The 20155-nt window shown below is 43.4% G+C and overlaps 1 protein-coding gene across 9 annotated transcripts in view; it reads left to right on the top strand.

The window, feature by feature from the left end:
- Nucleotides 1-478: 478 nt before the first annotated feature.
- PLCB4 (phospholipase C beta 4) overlaps nucleotides 479-20155 on the top strand; it is a 426835-nt gene continuing 407158 nt past the window's right edge. For 5 of the 9 annotated variants that reach the window (XM_047852988.1, XM_047852994.1, XM_047852992.1 and 2 more), the window contains exon 1: nucleotides 479-639. The gene's annotated coding sequence lies outside the window, so the exon portion shown is untranslated. Of the gene's footprint in view, nucleotides 640-778; nucleotides 916-20155 lie in introns of those variants that run through there. The other 4 variants (XM_047852989.1, XM_047852996.1, XM_047852986.1 and 1 more) reach the window with 1 other exon arrangement.

Raw genomic sequence — 20155 nt, forward strand, 5'->3', positions numbered from 1 at the left:
CCCCCCTCCACTTTTCACCGCCACTCCCGCCCCGGGGCCCACGCTGCTGGTCTCCTAGCGGAGCAGGGTGCCACTCCCCCCTACCCCCAAGGTTCTGCGCCCCGCGCCACTCAGCGCGCACCCCGACCCCCAGACACTGGGCACGTGCCGCGGGGTTGGGGCTGCGGTGGACGGCCGGGAAGACCCCCGAGGAGTGCGCTGCAAGGCGGCTTTCCCGGATGCCCCACCCACCTCCTCCCAGCGCGGCCCGCGACCCTCCAAGAGTCGCCCGCCCCAGGCCGTGAGGCTGCGCCCCCGGCCCGCCGGGCGCCCCCTCCCCGCCCGCCGGCTCGCGGCAGCCGGGCGGCCAGCCCTGCCCCTGCCCACCCCCAGCCCAGCCCGGGCGCGCCGCACTGGGCATGCTCCGTAGCCTGGGCAGGTTGGGGCTGCGAGGCGACAGCTTGGGCTCTGGAGCCGGGAGGCGAACCGGGAGGGAGACTCGGGGCTGGGGCGGAGGGAGCGGCCGGCCACGAAGCGGCGGCAGGGCCCGGGGCCGGGGACACGCCGAGCCCCGCGGGCGGGCGGGCGGGCGGAGCGGGCCGGCGCTACCCCTCGGGTTCGGCTAGGAGCGCCCGCGGAGACCCCCCGCCCTCGGCAGAGGTGAGGATCGCGCGCGGGGAGGCGGGGAGGCGGGGAGGCGGGGAGGTTGGGGGCGGGCGGGGGCCGGCGGGAGGGCGGGACCGGACGCGCCGGGAGGGGGCTCGGCGGCCCGCTCTCTGGGGGGGGAGGGGGCTGGTGGCGCGGGGAGCAGTAAGTGAGCCGCACCGCAAACAAGATCTCACACACATACGCGCGCACACACGCGCGCGCACACACTGGGTCTCCAGGCGGCGGCCGTGGCCGCATCCCCGGCAGCAGCTCCCGGCCAAGTGACAGGTAGGAGAAGGCATTTCGGGTCCCGCCCGAGGATGCTCCCGCCCGCCCGGGCCCGCCGGGCTTGTTTGCTCCCGGCGGGTGCGTCCCGGACGCGCGCGCGCGCACCCGGATGCCCTGCCGGGGAGCCGGTGCAGGTGCGGGGTGCGAGGCGCCGAGCGCGCGGGAGGCAGGGGTCCTCGCGCCACCCCCTCCTCTATAATCATCGCCCACTGGGTTTCCTCAGACTCGGTGCAGACGTTCACCGCTTCTGGCTAGAAATAGCTCGGCCCGACGTGTATATGATTATTTTGGTTGGAAATAGTTGGCACTGTGCAAAGCATGTAAATGTGTATGCATGGGGATCTTCTTACCTCTTCTGGAGAGGTAATAGAAATGATTGAGTATTTCCACTTAAAACAACACTGACAGGCCAGCATTCGGTGGGGGGCAGTGTTCCTGCCTCCTAAAGGCATATAAGTGATGGAGATTAAAGGCTGTCTTATTTTCAGAATTTTAAAGTTGCCTTTTCCTTAACTAATTAGACCCTGTGTATATAGTACAGTACTTCTGACTGTAGACTTTATAGGCAGGACAGTATAGAAATACGGAAATACAGAATTCAATTTCCAGTTGTTTCTAAATGTACCTTAATCTAGAATCATAAAACTCTCATAAAGTATCATTTTTCTAGAGAAAATACAAATGTCCATTATATTTTTAAACACTTGCATGTATTTGAGAGATCACTTCCTACTCCTCTTTTTTTTTATACTCTTGTAGTGAGTCTATTGTTATAAACACAGATGTTTTAAGTTTAATTTCGTTCAAACCATTAATGGCAGGTCACTTTTTTTTTTTTACCATAAATATGATACATGGTGGTCTATAAGTTAAGTTATGAGTGTGTGGAAATAGATGCTTAATAATTGTTTGGCTGGCAATAATATCATTCCAACATAGCTCTGTGATACCTAAAATTGTATTGAGTTTCCTCTTTAAAGGGAAATAAGATTCATACAGTAAACATGACTAGGAAAAGCAACTGGTGAATTTACCTGGGCCATCTACAAAGAGGGTAAGAAAGTGTCTAAGGAACTGTGTTCTTCAGGACAAACTGTGTGTGTGTGTGTTTGTGTGTGTGTGTGTGTGTGTGTGTGTGTGTGTGTGTGTGTGTAAAATTTAACTTTATCCTTTTAGTTTTTTCAGGACTCTTGGTTTCAAAAACATGTGGTTGAACTGAGAACCTAATGTTATGTACTCTTCAAACTTCAGTGGCCTAAGTTGTAGAGTCCTCTAGAAGCACAGAAATCCAGCTAGGTAGGGGCGAGTGGTTTAATCTGCCATTATCCATGTTATGTAATCTAGAATGCTGTGTTTTTCATAGGACAGTCTTGCATAGTTTTCAGCTGGTGTTTCAATCTATTATGTCATCTTCATTTTGAACTGTAGAAGTTTAGTAAATGATTGCCATCTTGGGAGAACACCTGTTTTCATAGAAATATACTTCTTAAGAGCATTTTTTATTGGCATTTTTATATTACGAGACTTGCTGCCAGAGCTAGTAATCCTTTGCATATAACATAGCAGAGCTAACGGCACCCTCTATTAGATTAATTGTGTTATTACTCAACCATCCGAACTTCGTTGTGATTTAGCTTTGATGATATCACCACCCAGCTTTGAATTAATGGCTGTTGAAAATGCTATTCTACAAGTAACTGTCAAAACAGAATTTCTAAGACTCTGTTTGATCACTGGATACACATTTCTATCTGTCGGAATAATTCTACCTTTATTTTACAAATGCACACCCACACAGAAGAGCTTTGTTCTCAAATACTGTCTTCTGAGTTTTATATTTGTGTGCCTAAAAATGTGAATGATATTAAACTGCTTATGTCCCCGGAATCTTGAGGTGGTATGTTTTTGCTTATGAGATAGCGAAAACTGGAGGTTTCAAGAGTGGTAGGGTTACCAAAAAGCTTTTGCAGAAGTGGACGTTGAAAATCTTTAAAATCTGTCACTTTGAGCTATTTCATGTCCAGCAGAGACCTAGCCAGTGCCTTTGACCCTGCTCTTTTGTCTTTCCCAAGAGTGCATCCAATTGTCTTTGCCTTCGTGTGTACTGCTGATTTTGGTAACATGGGCCAGTTATACTTATTAAGAATTGAAATGTGTTTACCTAGTAGTTATTCCAACCCCTTGAAGTTAAAATTGGGGTGAAAGTGACTTTTCTTGCTGTATTTTCCTTAAACGGATCAAACTGGTGTGCTAATTTGTGAACGGATGTGATAGGAGTGAAGTTAGCTTCTGGATTTTGTGTTGCATTTCCATCCTAAAACTTTCAGATGTGGTCAGCAAACTCAAATATCACAATTAAGTAATACGTTTTATGGATTATGTATTTATTTGTTTAGTGTTTATTTTTATTTTTGAGAGAGAGACAGAGTGTGAGTGGGGGAGGGGCAGAGAGAGAGGGAGACACAGAATCTGAAGCAGGCTGCAGGCTCTGAGCAAGCTGTCAGTACAGAGCCCGATGCAGGGCTTGAACTCACGAACCATGAGATCATGACCTGAGCTGAAGTCGGACACTTACCAACTGAGCCACCCAGGCGCCCCCTCCCGTTTTATGGATTATTTTAAAAAATTGTTAGTAATTAGCTGCTGAGTTTGATTGTTGACGTTTTTTTAAAGTCTTGTATTGAGAATAAATTTTTATCTTTTTGAATCACAGCACTTAATGTAGTCATAGAAAAGAAAGATTATTTCTCATATTCTCCACAAATGCCCTTAATAGTGAACTCAAATATTTTTGGAGAAGCAAAGATATTCTTTGAAACTTAAAATTATTTACCAGATTGCAGCTAAGTTGTCGTCCTTTGTGACCACTTGTAAAGTAGGGATGAAACCGTGTGTTTATTGGCATTCATGACCTAGGCTTTTAATAAACTGGCTATCACAGTAGGTCTTGTCAAACCAAGAACTTCTGTGTTTTATACGCAGAATGAGGTCAAGGACTAATGGAGACGCTTTAATGATCACACTTAGTATTTCATGTCCAGACTGAAGTTTCTAAAATAGGTGATTTTCCCCTCGTAATGTGAACTTGTAGGCCATTAGTGTCAGCCGAAAAGACCCACCGCCTATCGAGAAATAAATACAGCTTTTCATTGCTGACGGTGGGCAGCAGCGACTTTCTGTGGTTTTGCTGGTGGCGTTCAGGTGTTAACTGTGTCGGCAGGGACACTGCTTAGCTTTCATTACTGTCCATTCTGTGTTCTTTGTCTCCCCCGTGGTGTTTAGGAAATACAATAACCTTACATAGGTCTTCCCCCCATTCCTTGTTATTTGTTTTTCTGTGTCATAGTTTCTTTTTTGATAAAGCCTTCCCCTTTAAAGTAGAAATACTTCCTCAAGGTGTAGTATTGTTTGTGTAGTTATACCTTAGAATAATAGAAAGGTCTGGCACATTCAGAGGCTGTGATTCTTTAGCTAACCAAATATAAAAATGGGTAGTTTACTTCTACTCCCCCAGTGGAAGTAGAACTGGGTGATAATGCATTACTGAGTAGGTGAGTGAAAAGTTTGCATTGCCCTCATGGGAATTAAGCCTGCTTTCAAAAAAAAAAAAAAGAAAAAAGAAAAATCACCCAGAGTCGCTTTTTATTCTGAAGGCCAATTTCACTTAATTGCAACAACCGCCCCCAAATCCCACTTTGTAAAAGTCTCTGTGGAAGCTCATGCCTTTGGATGCTTTTCATATGCTCAAGGTGTAATCCCAAGTTCATAGAGGAAGTGGAATCACTAAAACCCTACCTTCCAGGTCTTAGCTGGGAGATCCTTCTGTGCAAGAGGATGAATGGTCAGCAGTTTTTATTTTTCTCTGCATGAACTCTATCCACTTTTTCTTTTCTGTTCTTTGAGGAATCAAAATAGTTGAAAGATACATAAATCAAAAGAAAGTTTTTCTCTGAACACCTCTGTAGCCTACTACCTATAAATCCTTCAATGAGAAGGTCGCATACCAAGTGAAGGCCAGATAGCCTTATCTTATCCTGTTGACTGGGAGTCTCCTTCAGGGCTCCTCTCCCATGATCCTTTGGTATGCTGAGGGTTGGGAAATTCTACCTCTAGCTACCACACCACCCTTGGGCCAGGCAAATCACTGCTCTAAGATCCATTGCCCTTAAAGCATTCTTTTCCTCCTGAACAATTAAAGGATGTTTTTGGCTCCCTGACATGGCTGAAGTAGCCATTTCTTTAGAACCAGAGGAAGAAGGTCACTTGAAGTAATTAGTGATAAGCGGCTCATCCAGAGAGAAGAGACCACACAGACCATTAGATTTACACTTGACAGCTTGTGCTCACTTCTAGAACAGGAGTTCTTCATCTTGGGTCTACCTCGTAATGGTTTCAGGATGGACTTTGGTGGGTCTGTGAGTATAGCTGGCAAATGAATTACATCTTTATTTGCACTTACTTCCAAGTGACAGACTAAGTATTATTGTCGCTCTGAATCTTGATGTTTAATGGGTTGCAAATATATTACTAGGTATGTCCAGTTTGTTTTTCTTTAATTATTTCGATAAGTATATTCCAATGTAGTTTCCTTTGCACTTGATTTTTTTAAAGTTTATCTATTTAGGGGCGCCTGGGTGGCTCAGTCGGTTAAGCGTCCGACTTCAGCTCAGGTCACGATCTCAAGGTCCATGAGTTCGAGCCCTGCGTGGGACTCTGGGCTGATGGCTCAGAGCCTGGAGCCTGCTTCCAATTCTGTGTCTCCCTCTCTCTCTGCCCCTCCCCCGTTAATGCTCTGTCTCTCTCTGTCTCAAAAATAAATAAACGTTAAAAAAAAATTAAAAAAAAAAGTTTATCTATTTATATTTTTGAGAAACAGAGAGAGAGTACAAGTGGGGGAGGGGAAGAATGAGAGGGATAGAGCATAGAGCCCGACGTGGGACTAGATCCCATGAACTGCAAGATCATGACCTGAGCCAAAATCAAAAGTTGGACACTTTATCAACTGAGCCACCTAGGTGCCCCATTTTTTTTTAAAAAAAATTTTAATGTTTATTTTATTTTACTTTTTTTTTTGAGAGAGAGACAGAGTGCAAGTGGGGGAAGAGCAGAGAGAGAGGGAGACACAGAATCAAAAGCAGGCTCCAGGCTCTGAGCTGTCAGCACAGAACCCAATGTGGGGCTTGAACTCATAGATCACGAGATTATGACCTGAGCCAAAGCCACCCAGGTACCCCCTTCCTATTTTTTTTTTTAAGTTTATTTGTTTTGAGAGACAGTGTGAGTGGGGGAGGGGCAGAGAGCCAGGGAGAGGGAGAGAATCCCAAGCAGGCTCCGTGCTGTCAGCACAAGCTTGACACGTGGCTGGATCTCACATATGGTGAGATCATGACTGAGCCGAAACCAAGAGTTGGATGCTTAACCAACTGAGCCACCCATGCAACTGTGCACTTAATTTTATGCGTTTAAAAATATTATGGGTGGCTCAGTCAGTCAAGTGTCCAACTCTTGATTTCGGCTCAGGTCATGATCTCGTGGTTCGTGAGTTCGAGCCTGGCATTGAGGTCCGTGCTGACGGTGTGGAGCCTGCTTGTGATTCTCCTTCTGTCTCTCTCTTTCTCTGCCCTTCCCCTTTTCATGCTTCCTCTCTCTCTCTCTCCCCCAAAATAAATAAATACACTTAAAAAAATATTATGCTCATAAGGGTCTATACAATTCACTAGATTTTGAGGGTGGGGTCTGTGACCCCACTGAAGGCAAAAGACAACTGCTCTAGAAACACTTCGTCTTAGAGACAGGTGGAGGGTAAGCACGGGGTGGCGGGGGTGGCAGGGGTTGCACACTTTCAGCAGTGTGATGTTGCTAAGACCCTGAGGTGTTGGAATCAGGCAGACCCGAGTTCAAATCTTGACTGTGTTATCTATTAGCTGTGTGACCCTGGGCATCTACTCAGTTCCCCCGTCTGTAACACGGGGAGAATGACTCCACAGGACAAAAGTGCCCGGCACTGTACTGTGCATGATACTGGGTATTGTGTTACTGTTGCTGTTGCTGATACTGTTATCAGTCCTTCTGATGCTGCTAGGGTTACTGCTCACCCTCTCGTTCTCCTCCTCTGTAGGAGCAGATGTTGGACCTATCCTTACAAAGCAGGCTGAGTCAGTTCCTGTAGAACTTAGGACGCTTGCTCTGCTCTCCCTGCAAGTTACAGAAAGTTCTGGGCACCTTTTTTGGGCTGCTGTGAGGTTCTAGATCTTCCTCTGGATTCTCTGTGACTGCGGTTGGACAGGGGCATGTGACATTAATTCAGCCCTAACTGCCTCAAATTCGGTGACTGTCACTCAGTGAGTCAGATGCTGTCACCAGGTCATCTGTGCCTCCCACCAGGCTTGTACAAGAGACCATAGTAAGCCACCGGGGCCTGGAAGGAGAGAGGTATCCACGAGAGCAGTTTGGAGATCGCTGGTGTTAGGAGGCTTGGTGGCTCCTGTTTTCCCACTGGGGCTTCAGTGGGTGCACTCAGCGTCTCCACTTTACATGGTAACAGCAACAGCGGCAACAAAACAACAGACATTTGTTGAGCAATTAAAGTGTGCCCTGTCATTTAATCCTTTTTTGGGTGGTTACTGGTAGTCTCTCCATTTTACACTTGGAGGCTTGGGAAGGTGAAGTGACTTCATGGGGTTCAGTTTAGAGGTAGGATGCAAACCCAGGGAGACTGATGCTGGAACACCGACTTCTAACCATTGGGCTGTTATCTGCAGCTGAGGTACATGCTGCCGAAGGATTTGTTGCCATAAAAACTTTTGTGACCTGGGGTGCCTGGGTGGCTCGGTGGGTTAAGCATCTGGCTCTTGATTTGGGCTCAGGTCATGATCTCAAGGTTTGTGAGATCAAGCCCCACATCGGGCTCTGCACTGACAGTGTGGAGCCTGCTTGGGATTGTCTCCCTCTCTCTCTGTCCCTCTCCTGCTTGTGTGCTCTCTCTCTCTCTCTCTCTCTCTCTCTCTCTCTCTCTCTCTCAAAATAAATAAACATGGGGAAACAAAAGCTTTGTGACCATTATTTTAAGTGACTGGGGTGAAGGATGACAGAGAAGCTTCTGGCAACCCTGCTGCTGTAAACATGGCATTGAAATAGGAAGTTGAGCATCACACCATGGGTCTTCATGTAATCCTACATAGTTTTATTTCTGCAGGTGCATGGGCCAGAGTCTGAGAGAAGGAGATTACTAACTACTACTCTGGGGTAGCCTAAAAAAGAATTTTAGATTTCTGCAGGGCCAACTTTTACCTGGTAAGGTCCCTCCTGGTGCCATCCAGGGTGTGGCACACTCTTATTTTTCTGAGGGCCAGGTAAACAACAGGTAGCTGACTGGGTGTTAGAGACCTTAGGGAGTGGTAGGGGTCTCATGTATCCAGGAGGCCCGTAGTGCCCCTTCCTAGGGAACAGCTGCCATGCAGGGCTGACACATTTGCGCCAGGTAGGCATGGGAATTCTCTACAATCTTAAGAGAAGCATGAAATCCAGATTTATTTTTAAGTGTGTGATCTCATTTAAAAATGTTTAGAAATGAATTAAAGAAAAACAAGCATGTCAGCCCCTGGGGTGGCCAAACAAAACCCATTTGTGGAACGAATTCTGCCTATCAGGTCCCATTTTGGTCCTTTTGTCAACTGCACTGGGAAACACTGAGTACTAGAAAGGGTCAGTACTGTACTTTCATCTTTTTAATTTTTTTTTTTTCAACGTTTATTTATTTTTGGGACAGAGAGAGACAGAGCATGAACGGGGGAGGGGCAGAGAGAGAGGGAGACACAGAATCGGAAACTGGCTCCAGGCTCCGAGCCATCAGCCCAGAGCCTGACGCGGGGCTCGAACCCCCGGACCGCGAGATCGTGACCTGGCTGAAGTCGGACGCCCAACCGACTGCGCCACCCAGGCGCCCCTGTACTTTCATCTTTAAGTAAGCATGACATCTTCTTTATTCATGAGTGTTTTTTTTTCCTGTTAAATTTCTTACAAAGGTTGCTATGGCCATTTATTTTCAGTGCATATAGATCTTAGATTCTGAATTTCTGCCTGTTTTTCCTCACCCTCATTATTCTAAGACGTTAGCAAATTTACAAAGTTAAGGGAGGCAGGACATGGTTTTATCTCCGATTACATGGTGCTGCTTTAAATAAGAACACCTTGGGGTGCCTGGGTGGCTCAGTTAAGTGTCCAACTTTGGCTCAGGTCATGATCTCATGGTTCATGAGTTCGAGCCCCGCATTGGGCTCTGTGCTCAGAGCCTGGAGCCTGCTTCAGATTCTTTGTCTCCCTCTCTCTCTTCCCCTCCCCTGCTTGTGCTCTGTGTGTGTGTGTCTCTTTCTCTCAAAAATAAGTAAACGTTAAAAAAATTAAAAAAAATAAAACAAGAACACCTTAAGTGTGGAGAATTAGGTAACTTCATTTATGGGGACATGCAGGTTTTTGCATACGTCACAGTCTCAAACTCAAACCAGTCCCCCACAACCCCCCAGCTATTTGGTGTTTGCCGTACCTGTCCTGGACACAGAGAATGTAGATCTGTTTCTGCAGGTTAGCTTTGCAAGGTGCAATCTACTTAACAGCCCTCATTTTCCTTTTGGTTCTTAAATGAGTGATCACAAGTGATCAAATCAGAGTAAAGTCCCTTTGAGATGGATTTCTCCCATATCTGCTGATGCATTATCATTGGGCAAATCACCAAACCCCTTCTAGGATATCTGTTAATTTTTTATTTTCACTGGTTTTGAAGATGATGAATGTGATGCATTAATATGTACCAATCCAAATGACAATATAGAAATACAGAAACAAAATGTAAAATACTCTTACCCACCTGCACTTATCCCCAAATATGATCATTGGCAACAGCTTAGAGTGCCTGTTTCTTCTCCCTTTTCTGTGCCTTTATGTGTGTAAGTATATATTCATCTTTTTCTTATTATATAAGTACCATTATTCTGTCTACATTTTTTTGTGACTTGCTTTTGTCCAATTAAGGTATGTCATGAAGCTCTTCCCATGTCACTGTACTGGTTATCTTTTTCCTTCTAACATTACAGAAACTTTGGTAGTGCGGGTACACCATATTTTATTTAACCATTCACCTGTTTTCACTGTTGCACACTGGAAGATTGGAAGATCATTGTACATAGGTCTTTGTGCACAAGTGCAAGATTTTCTTGTAGCTAAGTTCCTAGAAATAGAACTAATTGGTCAAAGGGGTATGCATATTTTACATTTTGAGAGAGCAATGCCAAATTGCCTTTAAGAAAGGCCTCCAAGGAATTTCTATCTCATGGAACCTCAAATTATGAACATATCCTCTAACTGAAGCCTGTCTCACGTTGTTACATTGTTTCACTAATTCAGTGGGATTTCATTTATATATGTGCACCAGGAAATGACTTGAGAAATAGCCTATGTCCTTAAATTTCTTGAAAATGCAATACTTAATCAAAATGAATTTCTCAGTTCAGAGGCCGGTTTAAAAACTCCTTAGTAAAAAGATACCTTGCAGACTCTGAATTGAAAATCTGTATTCTGACCAGTTTGGTTAGCTGTGACATTCTAGATTTCTCACACCAGGGACATGTCATAAGCGCCCTTGAATATGTGGTCAGAGAAGTGAGGCACTGGAAAGGCAACAAAGGTTGATTTTAACCTGAGAAAATCAAGTTAATTTCATTGCTAAAAATTCTGTCCAGGAGTATTTATAGCTTTTGACTTTCAAATACTTACTTATTTAAGAATCTCATTTACTTTCTACTTAGAGAATTATAAAGTTCAGAGGTAATGCTATTTTATTGAGATTTATTATTTAATAGATACCTGAAGGTAATTTTCATAATATTTAGAAATGATATATAGATAAATGATATATATATACATTAGAAACCACTATTTATTTTCATTTAAAAGAGAGATACTGGGAAAATGCAGAAAATCCAGGTCACCGATTCTCAATTTTTTTCAGAAGTCACAACTTCAACAACTATAGTTGTGACCAATAACACGAAGTGAATTAGTACTTTTTAGAATTTTGTGCCATCCCTTGAAAGACTGACTTGCTTGACCTTAAAGTATCGCGGGATCAGGTTTAGTAATCTTGATCTGGGTAAAGTGTAAGAAAGTGAAATATTTCTGTTTTTAAAGATGGCTTTGGTTCTCTCATGTCTCTCCAGATATCCATTTAAAAAATTTCTGGTTAGGTTGGCAGTGACATTCGGATTCTGATTGTGTGCCTTCTGCATGTTTATTTTTACAGCACGCTGAATTGTAGAAATATGGTAGGATTCATTTATATTTCCTTGGCATCGAAACCTTGCTATTCAAGAAAGTGTGTACTAGGTTTTGCTCATGGAAATGTTGCAATGATTTACAGTTTACAGACAATTTCCTTTGATAATGTCTGTGAGAGCCACAGTGGAGGGCCCCAGCTGGTCACTCTTTAACTCTGTGTCATTCAGGGCCTGCCAAGGAACAGATGGCATGTGTAAACTGAGTCCTGCAGAGGGTTTAATAAAGGGACCCTTTGGAAGGTATGGGCAGGTGTAGGGAACACAACCAGGTGGGTGCTGCAAAGGGACTTAGCAACGGTGGGGAGCTGTTCTTATTCTGATTGAAGGGGCAAGAAGGGCTGTCTGGCATGAGCTGTGTCCTTTCGTAGGGGGACACAGTCGACCTGGAATGTGCCTGCAGGGACACTGTGGGGGAATAAATATGCCTGCCTCATGCTTCCCTTGCCCCCCAAGCTTCTGTCTGGTGCCATCCATTAGCTGAATCCAGTCAGAAACCAAATGGCACAGGGGAGGAGGCAAGGCTGGAGAAGTATGGCAAATGGGTCTGGGGAGTCAAATGTGGACTCCACCCACCTGCCATTCCATAGCAGAGGTATCAGAGGTCAGGCCAGGGTGGAAAGCCCATGACCTGGTTTGGTGGGCAAAAAAGAGCAAACAGCTACAATGATTACATTTAAATTGAAGATGGGAGTGTTCTACCATGCCACATGGCTAACATCAGTAAGATTTGTGTGGTGGGCCTTAGAGAAACCTTTTGTTTTTTTTTTTGGTAATTTTTGGTTCATTTGAAATGGATTCTGTTTCTTGGCATATGCATAGAATGGAAAACTTTATGGGTTTATCTGAAGAACCAAAAGTATAGGCTGTAGACAGCTGAGACAGAAGAGATTCATAAAGTCTGTCAATATGGAGTTGGATACCTAACATATAATTCTTTTGCTTTTAATATTTTATGAAAATATTTTACTTAAAATGTCAGGTACCTGGGGGAAGAGACGAGGAGGAAATTAAGGTTATTAGCAGTAATTTCCCTTCAAAGAAGTCAATTTAACTGAATCATTAGCATCACTGAATGGAAACGAACAAGCTTTATTTTTCCATTTGTTCAACATGGCAGTAAGACTCTGAGATTTTGGGCTCATTTATTTCCTCGTTTCCGTGGCCCTGTTGTTTGAAAAGGTAGACTGCTCTGTTTGGTTTGTGTACTTGTTCTGAATGAACAAGCAGTGAAACTTGATTAGAATCATAAAATCTTACTGCTGTAAGGAATATCAGAGTTCATCTCTTCTTACCTCCACATGTTATGGTGTAAGAAAGCAAGGCGCTAGCTGTTAGCAGCTACCACTGTGCAAATTCCCTGAGTTGGTGACTCTGGGGAAGTCACGTCACTTTGCCAACCTGAGGGATTGTAGATTAGTTCACTTTTGCTGTTACCTTACACACTCCCGAAGTCCCTGACTGCAAGTGCTTGCTTGTTCAACTTCTACAATTTTATGTATTAGAGACAGAGCTTGCTGAACCTCTTGTCCACCACCCAGCTCTTAAAATGGTATTCTCTGGAGGTCTCTTCCTGACTCCTCTTGCTCTGTTTACTTTCTGTACAACATAACTCGTCCACTTCTACCATTTTTACAACCTATTTGCTGATGACTCCTATATCCCCGACCTCTTGTCTGAGCTCCCCTTGTAGCCTGTTGTCTGCTGGATAGCTTAACATTCAAATCCTATGGATACTTTCACATCATTGTGTCCAAAAGAGAAGTCCTCAGCTTCACTTCAAATCCATGTCTCATCCTGGGTTTTAAATCTTCGTGATATAAGTCACTGATCTGTGGAGTCTGTCTCATTAGTACCTTGCAATTCTGTCTGCTTCTCTCCATTCGTGTGCCTGAGTTTTGTTCTTAACATTCTGTGCATTGATTCTGCCTGTAATTTAAAAAAAAAAAATTTTTTTCAACGTTTATTTATTTTTGGGACAGAGAGAGACAGAGCATGAACGGGGGAGGGGCAGAGAGAGAGGGAGACACAGAATCGGAAACAGGCTCCAGGCTCTGAGCCATCAGCCCAGAGCCTGACGCGGGGCTCGAACTCCCGGACCGCGAGATCGTGACCTGGCTGAAGTCGGACGCTTAACCGACTGCGCCACCCAGGCGCCCCTAAAAAATTTTTTTAATGTTTATTTTTGAGAGAACTGGCAGCACGGAGCCCGATGTGGGGCTTGAACTCACGAACTGAGAGATCACGACCTGAGCTGAAGTCTGACACTTACCCAGGTGCCCCTATTCTACCTGTAATGTTTTAATCTGCCTCCCTGTTGTTCTCTCATTCATTCCTTATCCTTGTGTTGTGCTGGCTATTAAGTGAGTATCAGGTACTGTAACAGCAAGTGAGTTGCAGCTCTTGCCCTCAGGGCTTTACAGTTTACTGGAGGAGGTGGATAAACAGCTACTTTATAAATTTACATCTCTGCCGCTTTACCCCATTCTCTTTACTCAGCCAAAGTAATTTGCACAAAACAAATCTTTCCATAGTGTTACTTCTGAAATGCTTCAACAGCTCCTTATTGTTTTCAGGACTGAATTCTGTTTCTCTGATTTGCCAAATATAAGCCATCCCCAGCCAGACCGCAACCGTGAAGTTTTAATGCTTTAATTTGCATCACCTGTACTAAGCTACATTAAAATTCTAAGAACACGAGGTCGGTGGCCATAGTGCCTTTGCTGACTTTGCACTCGACCCCCTTCTGCAACTGGCCGAATCCTGCACACCTCCCACAGTTGTCTCCTTCCCTGACTGGATTTCAGCTCCAGGTTGGATGTCCCCACCTTAGTCCTCCTGTTGAATGGTTTGCCAATTTTAGCCACAGTACGACTTTCTTGGGGGAAAGGAAAAATCTGGCGCATATTGGAAGACTAAATCATCGTCTCTTAAGTGATTGAATAACTAAATGCCATTATCGCAGAGTCTGCAGATTGGGCAAATTAAGGAAGCAGTCTGATGAGTCAGCAGAAGAGGTGCCATGTTACATAAATTGAAACCATCTGCAGACTTACAACGGAGGGAAAGCATATTCCCTGATTATTTACACTGGCCTCTGAGAAGTAGCACAGTGATCAGTTTGGAAAGATGATCAGTAGTTTGAAAACTCTACATTCATTAATTTTGCTGGCAGAAGTTCTGATATTGATAGTATCCCAGAACCAGAGGAGACATTTCCCTGAAGATAGCTTATCATTCATTCCTGCTGGGCACACTCTCACATTGTTTTTTCTATGTTATGAATTCGATTTTAATCAAGTTCTGCTTATTTTTCTTACGGTGTGTTAGATCTCCTAATCAGAGAAGCTTTTTTTTTTTTCCTACTTGACTAGAAACTCACAGGAAAAATGTATTTATTTAATCAGATTATTTTTATTAAGTGGGACTCTTGGTAATCTAAAATGCTTTGTATTTATTTTCTTGTAGCATTTTATTTTCAAAATGGCCTGTGAACATATCAGTGCCAGAGAGAGAGAGAGAGAGAGAGTGAGCAGGAGAGCTATTAATTAATTGAAGGAAAATACGCTGCTGAATATTGTTTTTAAGAGAGCATCTTTTGTAGTTCCCAAGTCAGGAGGAGCATTTTATTTATGATGTTGGTTTGAATCCTATGATGATAGTGACTGTGATGGTGTTAACCTTGCTGCCCGTCCCACCAAGCTTACGGTGTCAGTTGTGGCTGAAGAGGTAGAGTTCCTGGGGTGCCTGGGTGGCTCAGTCAGTTAAGCGTCAGACTTCAGCTCAGGTCACGATCTCCCTGGTCTGTGAGTTTGAGCCCTGCGTCGGGCTCTGTGCTGGCAGCTCAGACCTAGAGCCTGCTTTGGATTCTGTGTCTCCTTCTCTCTGCCCCTCCCCACTCTCTCCCTCTCCCTCTCTCTCTCTCTCTTTCAAAAGTAAATAAGCATTAAAAAAAAGAAAGAGGTATAGGTTCCTTCTTTGTAATTGGCATCTTTTTGATTTAGCAAATTTCTTTTAGCTTTGTGTTGAAAAAGGTGCTGGTGAAGTATGTTAATTATTGGATATATCATCATTCTGATTTGAATGGAGATAACATTTAGAAGGATGGTAGGTTAGCTACTGTAGGTTTCACAACAGCACCATGAAAATTCAGATAGGGAATATTTCCTTTCATTTAGCCTTTTTTTGGACCTGTGAGGCCCTCTGAGAACCTTAAGGCTGGCCTCATTCTGTCCATTCTTCATTCCCTTTGAAAGAACTTCAAAGTAACTAGTTAGAAGTTCCTCTCCCCTCTGTCTTCAGCAGCATACAGAGATCTCTTGTGCCGCTACCAGAGGGAAAGGAGTGCATTTGGAAGCGCAGATGACTTGGGTGTGAACCTTTCATGAAAGCGACCGCCCTTGAAGCCAGCTGTCCTGCACCCTTCTGCTACTTGTTAATTTTTATTTCCTCAGCTTGGATTGATAAATGTGGCAAACCAACAGCTTTTACATCAAGATTGATAACCAGGAAGAAGCCACTCCTCGATTAAGAGCAACAATGCGGTTTAAAAACCTTCTGGAAATGTTGCACTTTTTACCCAACCAAGGCTCTTCCAGGCTTTGTCAGAGAGGTGAAGGCATAAATTACCTGAAAGATAACACCTCACTGCTGAATAGGGACAGTGGTTTGGAATATCTCAAGAAAAATTCCCGAGAGCAGCTGTTTGATTGCAGAAGGGGTATGATGCAAGGAACAGAGAGCTAGTGAATCAGTGCTTCCTCCCCTCACTCGAGCTGCGAAGACCATCAGAAAGGAGTTGTTACGCATGTGTACACACACATGCACAGTTGGGGACCGTAGGCTCGTAGGCCATGCTGTGGACCGGGATGTGTCAAAAGGCACCCTATAAAGAAATGGAGTCAGTTCTTTGATTATTTTGAGTCATTACAGGGTGGCTTTGTGATTTTTCAGAATGTTGTCATTTCCCAGGATACTTGAAGACCAGGCCCCAAATCCACTGTCCCTTTAGGGCTTAGACAGTGTGCCCTGGGCTTGACAAAGGAATGCAACCCTATTTAATTCTCTGAGTAATTCTGCAGGTTAGGTGTAATTACCACCTTTGAAAACTGAGTGATTAGAGCACTTACTCAAGGTCGCAAGGTTGATCAGTATAGTACAGACACACAGGCTTCCAACTAAGGGCATCCCTACAGCTACATCTGTGGTCAGCCAGCTGCGCAGGACGCAGTTCTTCCCTGTTGTCTGATGAACTTGTGGTTCTGATTCAGGGTAGCAGTGTGTCCACTTGAAAATATTCCCCTCCTTGGCCTCCTCTGCAGCCGAGACTGCTTACCCAGTTCTGGCCAGCAAGATATGGATAGACATCTTTGGGTAGACTTTTCCTTCCTGATTTCTTCCTTTCCTTCCTGGCACCTGGACGTGATGCCTAGACTTGCAGATGCCATCTTGTGGTTGTGACAGTGAGCACAGGAAGTAGGAGTCCAGTTTCCTGATGACTTATTTGAGTGGCTTTACCAGCTCTAATCAACTTACCTGTGAGTTTCTTGTGAATTGAGAAGGATAAGTGACTGATTAAGTCGCTTTGATGGGTATTATAGACTGAATTGTGTCTCTCCACAATTCATATATTGAAACCCTAACCACTAACTCAGAATGTGACTGTATTTGGAGATAAAGGCCTTTAAAGGGATAAGTTTAAAATGAGGCTATTAGGTTGGGACTTAATCCAATCTGACTGGTGTCCGTATAAGAAGAGGCTATTAGGACTCTGGAGAGAAACCAGGGAGGTGCGTGCACGCACAGGAAAGGCCATGTGAGGACACAGTGAGAAAGTAGCTATCTTTACGCCAAGGAGAGTTTCCAGAAAACAACTGTGTTGGCACCTTGATTTTGGACTCACAGTCTCCAGAACTATAAGAAAAAACATCTCTGTATTAATTAATTAATTAATTAATTAATTATCGCAAGCAGGCTTCGTGCTGTCAGCAAAGAGCCCCATGCAGGGGTGGTGGGGGGCGGGGGATGGGGTTCCATCTCACAGACTGTGAGACCATGACCTGAGCCAAAATCAAGAGTCAGACGCTCAACCGACTGAGCATCCAGGTGCCCCCAACATTTCTGTTATTTTATTTTATTTTTAATTTTTTAACATTTATTTATTTTTGAGAGAGAGACAGAGACAGAGACAAGAGTGTGAGTGAGGGAGGGGCAGAGAGAGAGGGAGACAGAATCTGAAGCAGGTTCCAGGCTCTGAGCTGCCAGCATAGAGCCTGACATGGGGCTTGAACTCATGAACCATGAGATCATGACCTGAGCCAAAGTCAGACACTTAACCAACTGAGCCACCCAGGTGTCCCTAACATCTCTGTTATTTAAACCACCCAGTCTGTGGTATCTCATGTGGCAGCCAAAGCCCTTAATACTGGGCGGGGGAGAGGGGTTCTTATACATGCAGCTGAAAGCAATCCTATGAATAGAGTAACCAAAACAAATGGAAGTATACCAGAACAAAATAATTTAGATGATTTATTAGTTCTACTATTTATTTTTTTAACAAATGCTGTCCCCATAGTATTCATGACACTATGTTTACTTTAACTGCCACTATTCTGTCTCAACACAGCCACGCATGTATGCACATGCGCACGCGCGCGCGCACACACACACACACACACACACACACACACACACACACACACACACACACACTCTGAGCTCCCTTAGGCTGAGGTTGCCCGTTTCTGTTTCCTCATTCATAGCACAATATTTGCAGATAGCAGGTACCTTTTACTTGTTTGTAGAATAAAGTATTTAAAAGAATGTGCAGTTGACCCTTGAACAACATGGGGCTTTAAGGCACCAACTGGCTGAGCAGTCGAAAATTTGCCTGTAATTTTGATTCCCAGGAAACTTTACTAATAGACTACTGTTGATCAGATGCCTTCTTTTTTTTTTTTTTTAATTTTTTTTTTCAATGTTTATTTATTTTTGGGACAGAGAGAGACAGAGCATGAACGGGGAAGGGGCAGAGAGAGAGGGAGACACAGAATCAGAAACAGGCTCCAGGCTCCGAGCCATCAGCCCAGAGCCTGACGCGGGGCTCGAACTCCCGGACCGCGAGATCGTGACCTGGCTGAAGTCGGACGCTTAACTGACTGCGCCACCCAGGCGCCCCTATCAGATGCCTTCTTGATAACACAGACCGTTAAGATGTAGTTTGTGTGTTAATATATATTATATACTGTATTCTTACAATAAAGTGAGCTAGAGAAGAAAATATGTTATTAAATCATAAGGAAGAGAAAATACAGTCCTATACTGTAGAACTTTTTTTGAAAAAAAATTTTGAAAAAAAAATTTTTTTGGAAAAAAATTTACACATAAGTGGACCTGCACAATTCAAACTCCTGTTATTCAAGGATCAACGGTACTTGGCAATATTTAGGAAAACAGAATGGTCAGATCAGAATAATGATACAAAACATGTGTGCTCTTTTTATCATTTCTAAATAAGAATTTTGGTGTTTGAACAGATATTCCTAATTTCAAAAGGTGATTTTTGTCTTAAATTGATTTAGTTTACAGGGGATTTGTTTCCCTTGAACTTTCCTGTCAATTCATTGGTAGGCAGGGATTTAGATAAATCATATATTGCCTTTAGTCTGTTTCTCTTATTTTTTTCTGTATGAATTTAACATGCTTCTTTAAGGAGTCATAGAGTTGAAACATTTCATGTTAAATGAGCTTAAATCATTTCCCATAATTAGGAACTTGAAGCACTGCCTGATTTGCAATTTGATAAGTAATGTGCACTTATTGAATTTTGCTGCTATCAATCTAAGTCCTGGGGTTAGTTTTTTAAAACAAAATAAAAATGCTTTTGGTTCTTCTTTCTTTGCTTTTAACTTCTAACTGAGCTTTTAAGTAGTTCAGGAGATACTTTAATTTCTTTTTAGGTAGTTGGTGCTTTTAATATTCTTTTGTGTGAAGGATAAATACTTTTGCACATGAGGCGCAGTATAATGCTTTGCCTGACTTGGTGCTGTTTAGACTGTATAGTACTATTAGTTAAGTCATGCAGAAACTTGACAGCTTAGATATGATATATTTTGTTTAGAATACTCTACCCAGAACCTGACAGAGCTACAGTATTGAATGGGGTCAAGGTAATAATGTGTCTTGACTCCTTTTATATGTGCATGGAATTTCCGTGACCACATGAATTCATCTGAACTTATTTGAATACACTAATTATGAGTCCTTTGGCTCTTTCAAGCAATCATAACTCATTCGTAATTTTTAAATTAGATTTGTGCAGTAGCTAACACACAGATTCTTAAATGTATCGTAAGATGAATTTGTAAGATGGGGACACTGACCATATGCTGTCATAATACTTCTCTTTATTTCACGGGTTTGTATGTCCTGTTTTAGATTTGTATTCATTCTGCTGTTTCTAAAATTGGTAGCTAAGCAATGCATTTTTTAACATTAATTATCAAGTTTGGTCTTACTCTTAAATTTCTTGTGGTTGCATGAGGCAGCACAGTGAGCATCTACCTTGGTGATCCCCACTTTCCTGGGTTCAAATTATATTGACCTTGACTATAACCTTGACATTTAGGAGAGTTGCCTAGACCCTGAAAATATAAAGTCCAATATGATCGTAAATGCCTGTTTCTATGATGTCCTCAATTACGCAACAAAAATAATCCAGAAAAATTGTCAGGATACATGAACATTTTATATAGGTATTGGCCTTGAATAGCCCAGACTTACCCACAAGAAAGAGTTCATTTTCTGAAGAATCCTTCACCAAACCAAGGGTTAGGTTTACAGTCCTGAGGCTGTGACTCTTTGGTTATTATAATCACAACATCTGGAGGAATCTGTTTCTTCCTTTGAACATAATG

Source organism: Prionailurus viverrinus, chromosome A3, assembly GCF_022837055.1.
Source record: "Prionailurus viverrinus isolate Anna chromosome A3, UM_Priviv_1.0, whole genome shotgun sequence".
Lineage (NCBI taxonomy): Eukaryota > Metazoa > Chordata > Mammalia > Carnivora > Felidae > Prionailurus > Prionailurus viverrinus.